Source organism: Gorilla gorilla, chromosome 15 (genome assembly GCF_029281585.2).
Source record: "Gorilla gorilla gorilla isolate KB3781 chromosome 15, NHGRI_mGorGor1-v2.1_pri, whole genome shotgun sequence".
NCBI classification, from domain to species: Eukaryota; Metazoa; Chordata; class Mammalia; order Primates; family Hominidae; genus Gorilla; species Gorilla gorilla.
The window spans coordinates 90,624,814-90,639,147 of record NC_073239.2 but is presented as its reverse complement, the minus strand read 5'-3'; the positions used below and the strand labels follow the sequence as shown (position 1 = coordinate 90,639,147).

The following is a 14,334-nucleotide window of genomic DNA, read 5'->3' as shown; positions in this document are numbered from 1 at the left end:
GGTGCGGTGGCTTACGCCAATAATCCCAGCACTTTGGGAGGCCGAGGCAGAAGGATCACTTGAGCCTAGAAGTTCAAGACAAGCCTAGGCAATGTGGCAAGACCCCTTCTCTGTAAAAAAATGCAAAAAATTAGTCAGGCACGGTGGTGCGTGCCTGTAGTCCCAGTTACTTGGGAGGCTGAGGTAGGAGGATTGCATGCCACTGCACTCCAGCTTGGGTGACAGAGATTCTCTCTCTTTCTTCATCTATCTATCTATATATATAGACTGTGAGGAGGGCAAAGTGAGGCTTCCTGGTTGGCCGGATGCTTGTTTTGCCCAAATAGGTGTTGAACTTACAAAACCAGGCTAAACTATAAAACTGAGTTTTGGGGAGATCCTGGCTGAACCTTAGCATTGGACTTGGCTAGGAGGGCTGTGTTGCCTTTAGCCAGTCCTCATGCTGTTAATCACAACCTTGCCTCATAAGCCAGATTCTTTCTTTTTTGAAAAATAATTCACATACTATAAAATGCACGTATAAGCTAGATTCTTTTAACGTTTTGTTTTATTTAAAAATAGAATCTGGTAGATTCCTGTTTTTTACTCCACCCAGGCTGGAGTGAAGTGGTGTGATCTTGGCTCACTGCAACCTCTGCACCCCAGGTTCAAGCGATTCTCCTGCCTCAGCTTCCTGAGTAGCTGGGATTATGGATGTCTGCCACCACGCCCGTCTAATTTTTGTGTTTTTAGTAAAGACAAGGTTTCCCCATGTTGGCCAGGCTGGTCTTGAACCCTTGACTTCAGGTGATCCACCCGCCTTGGCCTCCCTAACCTCAAAAAGTGTTGAGATTACAGGCGTGCGCCACCGTGTCTGGCCTGAAGTCAGTTTTTTTTTTTTTTTTTTTTTTTTGAGACAGAGTTTTGCTCTTGTTGCCCAGGCTGGAGTGCAATGGCACGATCTTGGCTCACCATAATCTCTGCCTGCCGGGTTCAAGTGATTCTCCTACCTCGGCCTCCCGAGTAGCTGGGATTACAGGCATGCGCCACCACACCTGGCTAATTTTGAATTTTTAGTAGAGACAGGGTTTCTCCATGTTGGTCAGGCTGGTCTCGAACTCCCGACTTCAGGTGATCTGCCCTCCTCCGCCCCCCAAAGTGCTGGGATTACAGGCATGAACCACCGCGGCTGGCCTGAAGTCAGTTTTAATTGAAAGTTCTTAATAAACATAAAAGGGTGAAACTGGGATTTACATATTTCTGAAAAGTTATGTATAAACTGAGTTTAATAAATTAACATTTTTTCAGATGTGCTATTTTACAAAATAATCAACTTTTAGAATTGGATAGGATCTTACGGACTGTTATCATCCAGCCCCAGTTTTATAGTAACTATAGTAACAGCATCTCCGATAATCCCATGGTTAAGGATTTAAAGCTTGGAAGGCAACCTGTGCTAACTCTCATTTTAACTGAGGCTTAGAGAGGATAAGTTCCTTCTCCAAGTTCCCACAGCTGTTGAATGGAAGAGTCAGGCACAAACCCCATTCTCCATTTCCACTGGCCATCCTGCATTGATAATTAGTCATCATAATCGTCAGTTTCAGCAGGTCTATTTGTAAACCAGGGACTCCATCTTCTCAGTTTCCCTAAGGCAGTACTCAAAGATTTAAAAAGATGAAACTTAAACAACAACAACAACAAAACAAAAAAAAAACTGGGGGTGAAGAAGAGGTCTTTAAGAAGAGAGTGGGATGCGTATTTAATAGCTTTTACCATTGTATTATCTCATTGTAGTCTTAGTGGATCTTAATTGCTATCAAAGCCCCCAAAGTTTCCTACCCAGGCTCAGTTGGCCAACAAGATTACTTACTGTTTTCTAAGTGCAGAACATGGGTTAAACAACACCAAGAAGACAGAGGAATGCTCCCAGTTCCCAAGGTACAGGCAGGAGAAGGCCCAGGAACACAGGCATGGCACTCTTTGAACAGCCAGTTAATGCAGGGCCAACTGTCCTCACCGGCCATTTGTGGAACAGCTGCAGTGCTGTCAACCATGTGAGTGTGGAAAGCAGAGTGCCACATGCTCCTTACCCCCAGGAGGCTTCAAGCCTAGCTCCTGAGATAGGTCATACCCATGCATGAGTGAGTGAAAGAATGAAGAACCCGAGGAAAAGTCCCTTATAAACCATGACGGGGAAGGTTGCTACTGTTACGGCTATGGCCACTTTTCTTTTTCTCCATAACTGGGGAAGTCAGATCCTAAATGTGTGTGGTCAGCACAGCTTCCTTGGAGAGATGGTGGAAGAAATCCTGACCCTTTCCACCACCTCTAGAGCAAGTGGAAGAGGGTGGGATGGGGGAAGAACTGAGAGTGGATCTGTCACTGGGAGAGTATAATTTGATGGAGTGGCGTTTTCTGAGGTTCAGATTCTAAAGTCAGTGTGTAATATGAAATATAAAAATATAATCGGCCGGGCGCGGTGGCTCACGCCTGTAATCGCAGCACTTTGGGAGGCCGAGGCTGGTGGATCATGAGGTCAGGAGATCAAGACCATCCTGGCTAACACGGTGAAACCCCGTCTCTACTAAAAAATACAAAAAAATTAGCTGGGCGTGGTGGCAGGCACCTGTAGTCCCAGCTACTCGGGAGGCTGAGGCAGGAGAATGGTGTGAACCCGGGAGGTGGAGCTTGCAGTGAGCTGAGATGGTGCCACTGCACTCCAGCCTGGGCGACAGAGCGAGACTCCGTCTCAAAAAAAAATAATAAAAAAATTTTAAAAAAAATAAAAGAATGTAATCAAGATTAACCTTGATTATATATTAGTAGGGCACCAGGTACGCAACAGACACACTGGCTCTTGATGCGTCAATTCACCTTAGCCTGCTCCTCTAGTTCTGGAAGAAGTTGCACTTTTTTTTTTTTTTTTGAGATGGAATCGTGCTCTGTCGTCCAGGCTGGAGTGCAGTGGTGCAATCTAGGCTCACTGCAACCTCCGTCTCCCGGGTTCAAGTGATTCTCCTGCCTCACCCTCCTGAGTAGCTGGGACTACAGGCACCCGCCACCACACCCGGCTGATTTTTAAATTTTTTTATTTTTAGTAGGCACAGGGTTTCACCATGTTGGCCAGGCTGGTCTCGAACTCCTAACCTCAAGTACTCCACCTGCCTCAGCCTCCCAAAGAGCTGGGATTACAGGCATGCGCCAACCATGCCCGGCTATTTCTTCTTGTTCTATTTTGTTTTTTTGTTTGTTTGTTTTCCTTTTCCTCCTACCTCCCTAACTTCCTCCTTCCTCCTGTCTTCCTTTGTCTTCTGTCTTCTGCTAAGCTTGACCATTTGAATTTGCATAAGTTAAATGAACATGTAAACAGATTCCATTGTCCTGTGTCTCATGAGAAGGTCATGGGTGCTGTAAATTAGGAAATCATCATATGAGATTAAGCACGAAAGGCTCTTAGACTAAATGGGCAGAGTGCGATGGAGAGGAGATCCATGGAGTAGGTTTTAAACTGCAGTTATATCATCCAGGATTGCAGATGAAAAACTTGTGCTTGGGTTGACCCAGCCCTGGTGTGGGGCTGGGAGAGGGCAGTGCCCATGTGCAGCAGCCACTTTACACTAAGGGCCTAGCCCTCCATGTCCCCTCCTCAGCCTCCCCATTGCAGGCCACTGTAAGAAGCTTGCAAGGAATCGACCAGCAAGATGTGTCTGCTTCCTCTGTGGCCTCCCCATAGCACATGCTCTGGAACAACTTAGAAGCCAATAGTCACTCTGTGACCCCCTCTTCCACTTGCACTAGAGGTGGTGGAAAGGCTCAACAAGATTTCTTCTACCATCTCTCCAAGGAGGCTGTGCTGACACGTGGCATTTAGGATCTGACTTCTCCAGTTATGGAGGAAAAGAAAAGTAGCTGTAACCACAACAGTCGTGACCTTCCCCATCACGTTTTTTTTTTTTTTTTGAGACAGAGTCTCGCTCTGTCGCCCAGGCTGGAGTGCAGTGACGCAGTCTCAGCTCACTGCAACCTCCGCCTCCCAGGTTCAAGTGATTCTCCTGTTCTCCTGCCTCAGCCTCCGGAGTAGCTGGGATTACAGGTGTGTGCTGCCGCGCCCAGCTAATTTTTGTATTTTTAGTAGAAACGGGGTTTCACTATGTTGGCCAGGCTGCTCTTGAACTCCTGACCTCAGGTGATCCACCTGCCTCGGCCTCCCAAAGTGCTGGGATTACAGGTGTGAGCCACCACGCCCGGCCCCTATCATGGTTTGTAAGGTGCGTTCTGTCAGGTTCTTCATTCTTTCACTCACTCATGCATTTATTGAGCCCTTACTGTGTACTTGGCTCTGTGCTTGGTACTGGGGATACAAAGATAAAGAAGCTTCAGGTCCCCACTTTAAGGTGCTCATGGTCTGTGAGGGAGACAAACATCTACAAAAGTCAAGAGCAGTTAAGTGCTGCAGGTATCAATGTCAAGGTGTTCAGGGGGCTCCTGCGCTCAGAGGAGAGGACTGGCCACTTCTACCACGGCCAGGAGAGAGAGGCATGTCAGGAAAGGTTTAGGAAAACCCCAGTGCCTTGCACAGTACTTGTGCCTGGTGAGTGCTGTGGAATTAACGAATGAGAGGCGTCCTGGAGAAGCTGTTTGAGCTGAGTGCTGAGAAACGAGTAGGCATCCACCAGGTGGCAAAGGGAGTCAGGGCATTCTAGGTACAGGGAGCAGCTCAGACGAGGCCTGGAGGCACAACATGACACCATTTGCTCTGGGGACTGCAAGTGGTGGGGCAGCGGAGCACGGCTGAGAGGGGTGCAGAAAGGGGCAGGCAGGGCCGGGCCGCGGGCCAGAGGAGCCCGTGTGCAGGTAGAAGGAGATGCTGGCATAGCTCAGGTCTTAGGTTGGCCCACAGCAGAAGCTAACTGTAGCTAAATTGAGGAGAAAAGAAAGGTATTGGAAGGCTATCTGGTGGCTCACTGAATGTCCGAGAAGGTTGGAGAATGAGGCTCAGAAATTGATCAGGACTTGTGGAAAGTTGGGTGGCTGGAACCAAAGCCATGGTGACGATGCTGCTGACCTGGCATCACTGCTGCCAGCAGACCTGGATGCTGCCACCCCTTCCAGAATGGGTACTGAACTCTCCCCACTTTTTTGTGCCACTCGCTCCAGAGGCAAAGGCTAGGCTGAGCATGTGGTTGGCCCTGCTTAGGTCATGTTCTTGCTGTTATGGTTCTGAACTTTTATTTATTTATTTATTTTTTTGAGACAGTCTTGCTCTGTTGCCCAGGCTGGAGTGCAGTGGTGCGATCTTGGCTCACTGCAACCTCCGCCTCCCGGGTTCAAGCTATTCTCTGCCTCAGCCTCCCGAGTAGCTGGGACTACAGGCACCCGCCACCACGCCAGGCTAATTTTTGTGTTTTTAGTAGAGATGGGGGTTTCACCGTCTTGGCCAGGCTGGTCTTGAACTCCTGACCTCGTGATCCACCCGCCTCGGCCTCCCAAAGTGCAGGGATTACAGGCGTGAGCCTGAGGCTGATGTTACAGTTCTGAAGAGCAAGGCTCTGGAGGCTGCAGCCTCCCCAGCAGAGTGGAACTCTGCCTCCTCTCAGGACTCACAACCACAGGTGCCTGAAACCAGGGGAGGGGTGCATATGCCAGGTGGACAGGTGTCTCTCATAGAGCTTGGAGCCCATTCTAGCCTTCAAACTGGGATGATGGGGCCGTTCTGGATGTGGGAAGAGGAGACAGGGCATCCCCCTTGGGCCACTGAAAACATCCACATCTTTTTTTTTTTTTTTTGTAATTTAAACAGAGATGGGGTTTTGCCATGTTGCCCAGGCTGGTCTTGAATTCCCGGGCTTAAGCCAGCCTCCCACCCTGGCCTCCCAAAATGTTGGGATGACAGGCATGAGCCACCATACCTGGCCAACATCCACATCTTGAGCTTAATCTGTTTGGACATCTTTCTGAATCCTTAGCCTCCCGCTGAGCTTTAGGAATGTTATATGCCCAGAAGATCTGAGTGTTTCATTAGTAATTGGAATTCTCCTCTGGAATCTGACTATTCCAGTGGAAAAGGGAGATCATCCCGGCATCTGGATCCTCCCTGCACATTTGATTCCACTTGGAAAACTTCGGTGCTGCCTTTCGAGGACAGAGGCTGAGGGTTGGCTCTCCAACAGGCAGTTACAGCTTGAATTCTGCTTCTTCCCCAAGGTTGGGTGAGACTCTCGGGGCCACAGGGTGTTTGCGAGGTGCCACTTTGCTTTTCAGACTAGAAGTTGGAGTTCTGGTTTCAGGCTTGGTTTGTGGAACAGTTGAGGCCCCTGGTGTCTAAGCTGCCCAGGTGATCTCTCCAGTTCTAAAGATGTCACCCTGGTTGAGATGTTCTACCCTATCTCCTTTCTGAGAGTGCTAAAGGAGCTACAGCTTTGTTTGCCTGGGGCTGTCAGCATCACCTGTCACATCCTGCCCAGTTTCCTCATCCAGAAAAAACAAGAGGTGTCAGATAAGGTGAGCTCCAGCTCCCGTCTTGCCCTCAGATCTTCTGGGTATAATAACTCTTTGAAGCAAGGGCACCTTGACTGGAATCTTGGTCATTCAGTTCCATTAATCTTAGACAAAGGAATTAATTTTCTTTAAAAAGAAAAATGCAGTTTTGAACTTACTGGCTGTTTTATGCCAGTGTTCCAAGACTTCCCTGGGAAAGCGGGAAGCTGCTGCCCCCAGGAAGCTGGGAGTGTCATGAGCTGGGCTCTGGACTGGAAGCGATTCCTGATCCTGAGGCTTGGTAAGTGATGCATGGCCAGGTTGGCTCCCCGAGGGAGGGAGCAGGGGCCTTCCTAGTTCCTGGCCAGTATTGGTTCTGGCCTAGTTTACACTGAACTTGCCTACTTTTGTCCAGATGAAATGAAATTGTGCTAAAAGCAGCATTAAAGTGGAAAAGAAGTCTTGAAGAACCTGAATTATTTTACTAAAATACAGCTTTGGTCATATCACCCCCTCTTAATCTTTGAGAACTGCCCAAGTTCTACAGAAGGAGCTCCACACTCCTCAGAATGGCACATATACTCTTGTTTGAGCCCTGGCGACCTTTCTGGCCTTTTTCTTACCACTACCCCTTCCCTAGCATGGCCCTTTTTGTTCCAGCCGGCCTCTCGCTGCTCCTGGACGCACTTCTCTCGCCTTGTTATATGCTCTTGGCCTTTGCTTATTGTTGTCTCTTCCACCTGGAATGCCCTCTCTGGCCTTTTCCTCCTGGCAGATGCCCACAGGGCCAGCCAGGAGTCACCTGCTCCATGCTGCCTTCCTGAGTTGCCACCATGGCATTTCTGCAATTGAACTTCCCCCCTGCAGGACGCTGGGGTCAGTTGCAGGAGTGCCTGGCTCCCCACCACCTTGGACCTGTGGCTGGCACACAGTAGGTGCCCTGTGACAGGAACGAGAAGGGCCACCTGAGGGGCTGTGAGGGAGCATCGGGCAGGCCCAGGACCTGGCCTATGTCTGGTGGACTGTGTGCTTGGTGAGCTGGCTGTCTGCATGACATCTCCAGCCTCCCTTAGCACCTGCTGGTGGGGCTGCCACCTTGGTGGCTCTGCTATTTGCTTGGGCCTGTCAGCAAGACCCTGGTGAGAGTAGGAAGGGGATTTGGGGGTATAAAACCTGTATCGGGGCCCCACTCACGCTGAGGAAGCCTTTGAGGGGACACTGAGGAGATGTCTGTGGTGAGGAGCTGGTTTAGAGGTGGCAGAAGCATCTCTTCCTACTGGCCCTCCTTGAAGAAGGATAAATATTAATACCAGCTGCCCTTAGAGGACTCTTTCGTTTCTCATGCTCAGCACTGTCTGTTGGCTTCGCACAGAGACAGAGCTGGGGAAAGCAAGTCTGCAGACCATGGTAGCAGAGACTGGGGCTCTTTAAAATGAAAGTCCTGTCCCACCTGGTCATGAGGCAGTCAGGACAGGCTGTGGCACTTCCTGTTCCTGCGAGGAAGAACGCATCCTCCTGACAGTGATTGCAGGGTGCAGTGGGAGCCCCAAAGCAGGGATTGCAGTCTCCGTTTGTCTATGAAATGGGATTAGACTACAGGGGGACCTTTCCTGTTCGAAAATTCCTGTGAATGGAGCCTGGCAGGCGGTGTCTTTATGGTGCCTCATAGTGGGACCCAGGGTTGTCACTCAGAGGCTTCCTGTCATTATCCCAGGTCTGCGTGCCACTCAGAGAGACCTGTGGAGGAGTGGCTTTCTCGCCATGGCTGATTAGTTGGACTTGCTTTTCTTTTCTTTTCTTTTTTTTTTTTTTTTTTGAGATGGAGTCTCACCCTGTCACCCAGGCTGGAGTGCAGTGGTGTGATATCAGCTCACTGCAGCCTCTGCCTCCCAGGTTCAAGTGATTGTCCTGCTTCAGCCTCCTAAGTAGCTGGGACTACAGGCACCCACCACCATGCCCAGCTCATTTTTGTATTTCAGTAGAGACAGGGTTTTACCATATTGGCCAGGCTGGTCTCGAACTCCTGACCTCAAGTGATCCACCCGCCTCAGCCTCCCAAAGTGCTGAGATTACAGGCGTGAGCCATTGCGCCTGGCCTTTCTCTTTCTTTAAAGACTTTTCTTTCTTGAAGTTCAGCCACCCTTAGGGCTGAGCCTGCATGCACATGGGCCTATGGGACCACTGGTGAGCACAGGGCTTATATTGTTTGCAGAGTATGTTTCTAGAACCTAGAAGCACATGGTATTTCCAGAATCCTCTTCAGGAACCCATGAATGTATGTGTTTGTTCCGGGCCCCTGGAAGATCAGCTTGGAGAAACCTGAGTGGTGGAGGGAGTGGGTTGATGTCCAGGGAGGGGTGGGCTCATTTTGGAAAGGACAGAATGTGGGATCTGTCTTTGTTTCTGACTCCACAAGGCCTGCTCTCCCCTCCTTACTCATCCCAGCCTCTACCTTCCTGCCCACACCTCTCTGTCCTCCTTCGTCATCCCTCCCTGGCAAATCAATTGTATTACCTCCAACATCCACCAGTCATAGGGTACGTATTCCGAATAGCAGGGATGCTGAGGAGTTGGGAAAAGTGTATTATAAGAGTAGACCCTGATTGGTAGGATTGACAGGTGTTGCTAGGAAAACTACTTTGGAAAATAGATAATCCGGGTAACTCTCAAAGAACAAATATACATTTAAAATGTATGAGAAGCCAGGCGTGGTGGCTTACATCTGTAATCCCAGCACTTTGGGAGGCCGAGGTGGGCGGATCATCTGAGGTCAGGAGTTTGAGACCAGCCTGGCCAACATGGAGAAACCCCATCTCTACTAAAATTACAAAATTAGCTGGGTGTGGTGGTGCGCGCGTGTAATCCCAGCTACTCGGGAGGCTGAGGCAGGAGAATCACTTGAACTGGGAGGTGGAGGTTGCAGTGAGCCGAGATGGCACCATTGCACTCCAGCCTGGGCGACAGAGCGAGACTCTGTCTTGAAAACAACAACAACAACAACAAAATACACACACACACACACACACACACGAACTTGAAGCTGTAAGAAAATGTTAATTTCCTTTGATCTATTAGTATTGCTCTTGAGAATTTAAGAATAAAGAATTTATTAATTCTAAAAAGGAAAAGAGCTCTAAGTACAAAGATATCTATTTATTATTTTTTTAATCTCATACCTTCCTACACACCAAAGATATTTATAGCAACATTGCTTAAAATAGAAAAGAAAAAAAAAAACAAAACCAAAACTGTAAACAGCCTCAGTGTTTCATGTGGCTGTATAATTCATGATACCTAGAGTCAGTGAGTATTGTGTCACTGTTATCTTAATATGAAGATAATGTTGTTTCTTGAGAAAATGTTGATGAATTTAGATGAAAAAAGTAAAACACAGAATTGCATAAGTGCATAAAAACTGATTACACTGCCCATAGTAAAAATTGACATAATGCCAATAACTGGATTTGGGCAAAGAGGTTATGGGTAGAGCATGTGTGTGTGTTTGAAATTGCTTTAATAATTTATATAGCATCTTTTTTTTTTTTTATAAGACAAGGCCTTAACTTCAAAGACTTTGGATTTGGGTGGGAAGGAGGCCAGGGGGAGGGACTCCCATCTGTTACTACCAGGAAGACCAAACAGCTCTGTCTTTATCAGCTACCGGCACTGCATGCAGGAGCTGGAGGATTCAGATGGGCCTGACTTCATAGACTGGCTGAGTAACTCGGGTTCACAGCGTGGACTCTGCCTCCAGCCCCCAGCTGGCTCAGGGCCCCAGACGATTTTCACACCTGCGTTTTCATGGAACCAGCCCAGTGAGCACGTGAGGCTTTGAGCCACCCGCCCACTCACCTCTGGGCTGCCTCTTACTGCAGGCCCCTGCCACAGCAGGAGGAAGCTGAGTCTTTCTTCTGCAGTTCCAACTGGCAGCAGGGAGGGTGTGCTTTGCTAATTGATCTCCTGCAGCCTTTTCTAACCCAGGAGGGGCCCTAGTGAGGTAGTGTCTTGCTCACTTACATTGTTGCACATATTAATTGAAGTGTTGAATTTAGTTGCTCTTTAATGCTAGCCACATCCATCCAGTTCACATCTGACCTAGCAGGCAGGGCCGTCTGACCCCATGTCTTGCCGTGAGATCTGCTGGGACACGCAGCTGCAGGTATGGGCGTGGCGCTGAGCAGCTGACTGTCTTCTGAGCACCTTCTCATATCTCTGTGGCATCTCAGAATCTCTAGACATCTGGTGAATGGCCTTCTCACCCACCACTCCCCTCGTGTGTAGTAGCCTTTTCTTCTGAGTGCAGAGCCTTATTTTCTTAACACGTGGAGTGTCTATTTGGAGGGTCCATGATCATCCCCTCACTGTGACCAGCCCAGGAATGTGACCAGGGCAGGACAGGGAGACTCCTTGGTGTTGTGCAGAGTCCCCAGGTGGGTGGCAGCTGGAGAGCCCCCGGCGTACCTTGAGTTCGCAGGTTGGAGCCTGCTGAAGCTCTGCCCGACAGAATGCCTGTGGAGGGACGCCCAGGCCCAGCTGGGGCCCTGGTTATCTCCAGTGTATATTTGCTAAAACCAAATTTCAGAACTGTCAAAGACTGGAGTTTATTGTTCTGTGATCAGATTGAAGTAGGACCTTGAGGCTGGAGGTGTGCCAGGGTCAGAGAGAAAATGGAGAGTATGGGCTCAGGGCACGCCTGGATGCTCATTAGGGGTACTCAGGCCAGCTTCATGTGTTCCATGACAAGTGATGGCTGTGTGTGTGTGTGTTTGGAGGTGGGGCTGGGGACTGTCTCTGTGCTTTTCTAGAATATCGTGTTTATTCCTAGATGCCCCAGCCTCATCTTCACGCCCTACAGTGGCATTGAGCCTTGTTCTGATCATTGCTGGTCATGTGAATATTAAGTGCCATAGTGTCTAAGGAACAAGCTGCCTTCTCGAGCCCAGGCCCCAGCAATAACTGTTCCTCTCAGTTCCCTAATTTAGAGGCCACGTGTGTGCCCCAGGGTTGTCAGCAGCTCGGTTTTTTGAAGCTTGAAACACATTTCCATAGAAACAATGCTATAAATGGTGGTTGGGTACCTAGGCTAGCCCACAAAGAGCCCTGGTGTCACCTCAGAAGTTGCTGAAATAAGGTATTAGTGAAATTGAGAGCCCAAATGCAGCAGTCATAGTTAGTACCCAGGACGCTGGAGGTTAATTGGTGTGGGTTTATTTGTGTAATTTCCTTTCTTTGGTGAGAGGTGTTTCAAAGCTCTCCAGATAAGGGATGCTCTGGAGGCACTCCCCCGCACCATCCCCACCCAGTCACAATCCCTCCTCTCCCAGTTTACATTCCTTCTTCTTTCCTCATCAAGCCAGGGGCCTGGGCCTACCTGCCCTCTGGTATGTTTATGATGAGGAAATCCTGTTCAGTGGCCCTTACATCATCGTCATCATCACCATCATCATCATCATCGTCATCATCATCACCATCATCGTTACTGTTATATAAATCATCTTGATCAACTTAACAGAATAAACATGACACCTATTTAGAATTCTCTTCTGATTGCTTCTAATATTCCTTTGCAGTTTTAACACAGCTTATAAGTTCACCTGACATATTTTTTGGTGCTGATTTTGTCACTTAACATGACTTCACCAGATGGTTTCATCAGATAGTTTCCCTCTGTCCATCCTTTCATATTTCATTCTGTTACTCTTCCTTACCGTACCATAATCTGAATGGGCTCTATATACAGGTGCTGTGGAGCATCTTTTGTAAAAACTTCCTTGTGGTGACGTTTTAGATTATTTTTATGGGATATAGTCCACCAACCGTAATTACCTGGTCAGCGTTTTAAACTCTTGTAACACTAAATATATACACCTACAATATACCCACAAAAAAACACAAAACAAAACAAACAAAAAAAACAACCCAGCCGGGCACGGTGGCTCACACCTGTAATCCCAGCACTTTGGGAGGCCGAGGTGGGCAGATCACCAGGTCAGGAGTTTGAGACCAGCCTGGCCAATATGGTGAAACCCTGTCTCTACTAAAAATACAAAAATTAGCTGGGCGTGGTGGTGCGTGCCTACAGTCCCAGTTACTCAGGAGGCTGAGGCAGAAGAATTGCTTGAACCCAGGAGGCAGAGGTTGCAGTGAGCCAAGATCGCACCACTGCACTCCAGCCTGGGCAATAGAGTGAGACTCCATCTCAAAAACAAAACAAAACAAAACAAAAACCCTCTTGCAACACAATGCCAAATCACATTCTAGAAAGATTTAAACTGTTTATGGTAGCACAGCAACGTATATGCAACTGCCCTGCCAACAGCAGCTTTCCTGTTTTATGTATTTACTTATTTTCATGTTGGGGCGGGCCATAATGGGGCCTTAATGATATTCCAATTTGCATATCCTAAATTGCTGCTGATGTAGGTTTTTCCTCTCGATGATTTACTGATGTGTTTTCTCATGTGTCAAACCCTGCTCATGTCCTGTGACTGCAGAGCCTCCCGCCTCATTTATCTCCTTGAACCACTTTCCTGTTGGGAAACGGCAAGTCCTCTCTTCCTCACCGGCCCCACCCCTCACCTTGTCTCACTCATCTCCACACCTGCCCAGCTCACCACCTCAGTGACTCCGGGGAGGGAGTGAGAGGGAAAGACCCTGGAAGCCCTTGTGATGGAGGCCACAGGGCAGGAGGTAGATGCGAGGGAGACCCTGGGAGGAGCCACAGGCTGTTAGAGCTGGAGGGGGCACTGGAATGCATCCGGCCCAGGAGTTACGCACTCAGAGGCCAGCAGGGAACAGAAGGGATGAAATGACAGAGGCTGGCAGAGTGTGATGATAAATGACAGTGACTCGTGGCCTGGGAATGGGTGGGATCTTTGGAAAATTGGAAAGTCTATGCCACCTAAGCAACCCTCCCTGGCAGTGCTACTCAGTTCCACCTCCAAGAAGGAGGTTTCCAATTTTTTTTCCATGACAAGCCAGAAGTTCTGATTTTTAGTTTGTTTTCTGATTTAAAAAAAATATTGGCAATAGGCTGGGTGCAGTGGCTCATGCCTGTAATTCCAAAACTTTGGGAGCTGACACTGGCAGATCACCTGAGGTCCGGAGTTTGAGACCAGCCTGGCCAACATGGTGAAACCCCATCTCTACTAAAAATACAAAAAATTAGCCAGGCGTGGTGGTGCACACCTGTAGTCCCAGCTACTCGGGAGGCTGAGGTGGGAGAATTGCTTGAACCCAGGAGGTGGAAGTTGTAGTGAGCAACAGAGTAAGGCTGTGTCTCAAAAAAAAAAAAAAAAAAAACCGGTTGGCAATAAATTCAGTTAAAATAAAACGTAATATGTGAGTCAAATAAAACACATCTGTGAGGGAGAATGGCCCATGAGGCTCCAGTCTGTAATCCCTCATTTTATTAAACTTCTTATTGGGAAACACGGGCCCAGAGAGGTATCCTCATGTAGCAGAGAGAAAGCTTCAGAGGGTCCAGAGGTCAAATGCCATCTGTATGACCTTGGCAGAGCTGTTTAACCTTCTTGAACCTCAGCTTCCTTATCTATAAAATGGGAAAAACGGCTTCCTTCAAGGGTGCTGGGGTGGACTCAGTAGGCTCATATCATCTGAAGCGTGTATTTTTTATTTTTTAATTTTTTTGAGACAGGCTTTCTCTCTGTCACCCAGGCTAGAGTGCTGAGTGTGGCGGTGTGATCTTGTCTCACTGCAACCTCTGCCTCCTGGGCTCAAGCGATTCTCCCCCCTCAGCCCCCCAAGTAGCTGGGACTACAGGCACACATCACCATGCCCGGCTAATTTTTGTATTTTTTGTGGAGATGGGGGTTTCACCATGTGGCCCAGGCTGGTCTTGAACTCCTGAGCTCA

The 14,334-nt window shown here is 48.5% G+C and overlaps 1 protein-coding gene across 3 annotated transcripts in view; it reads left to right on the top strand.

Annotated features, from left to right (window-relative positions):
• The window catches only part of MIDEAS (mitotic deacetylase associated SANT domain protein), a 72,282-nt gene that overhangs the window by 4,724 nt on the left and 53,224 nt on the right, over positions 1–14,334 (top strand). Inside the window, exon 1 of one of the 3 annotated variants that reach the window (XM_063698002.1) lies at positions 6,695–6,760. The exons of the other annotated variants lie outside the window; for them this stretch is intronic. The gene's annotated coding sequence lies outside the window, so the exon portion shown is untranslated. Of the gene's footprint in view, positions 1–6,694; positions 6,761–14,334 lie in introns of those variants that run through there. 3 annotated transcript variants of the gene reach the window in all.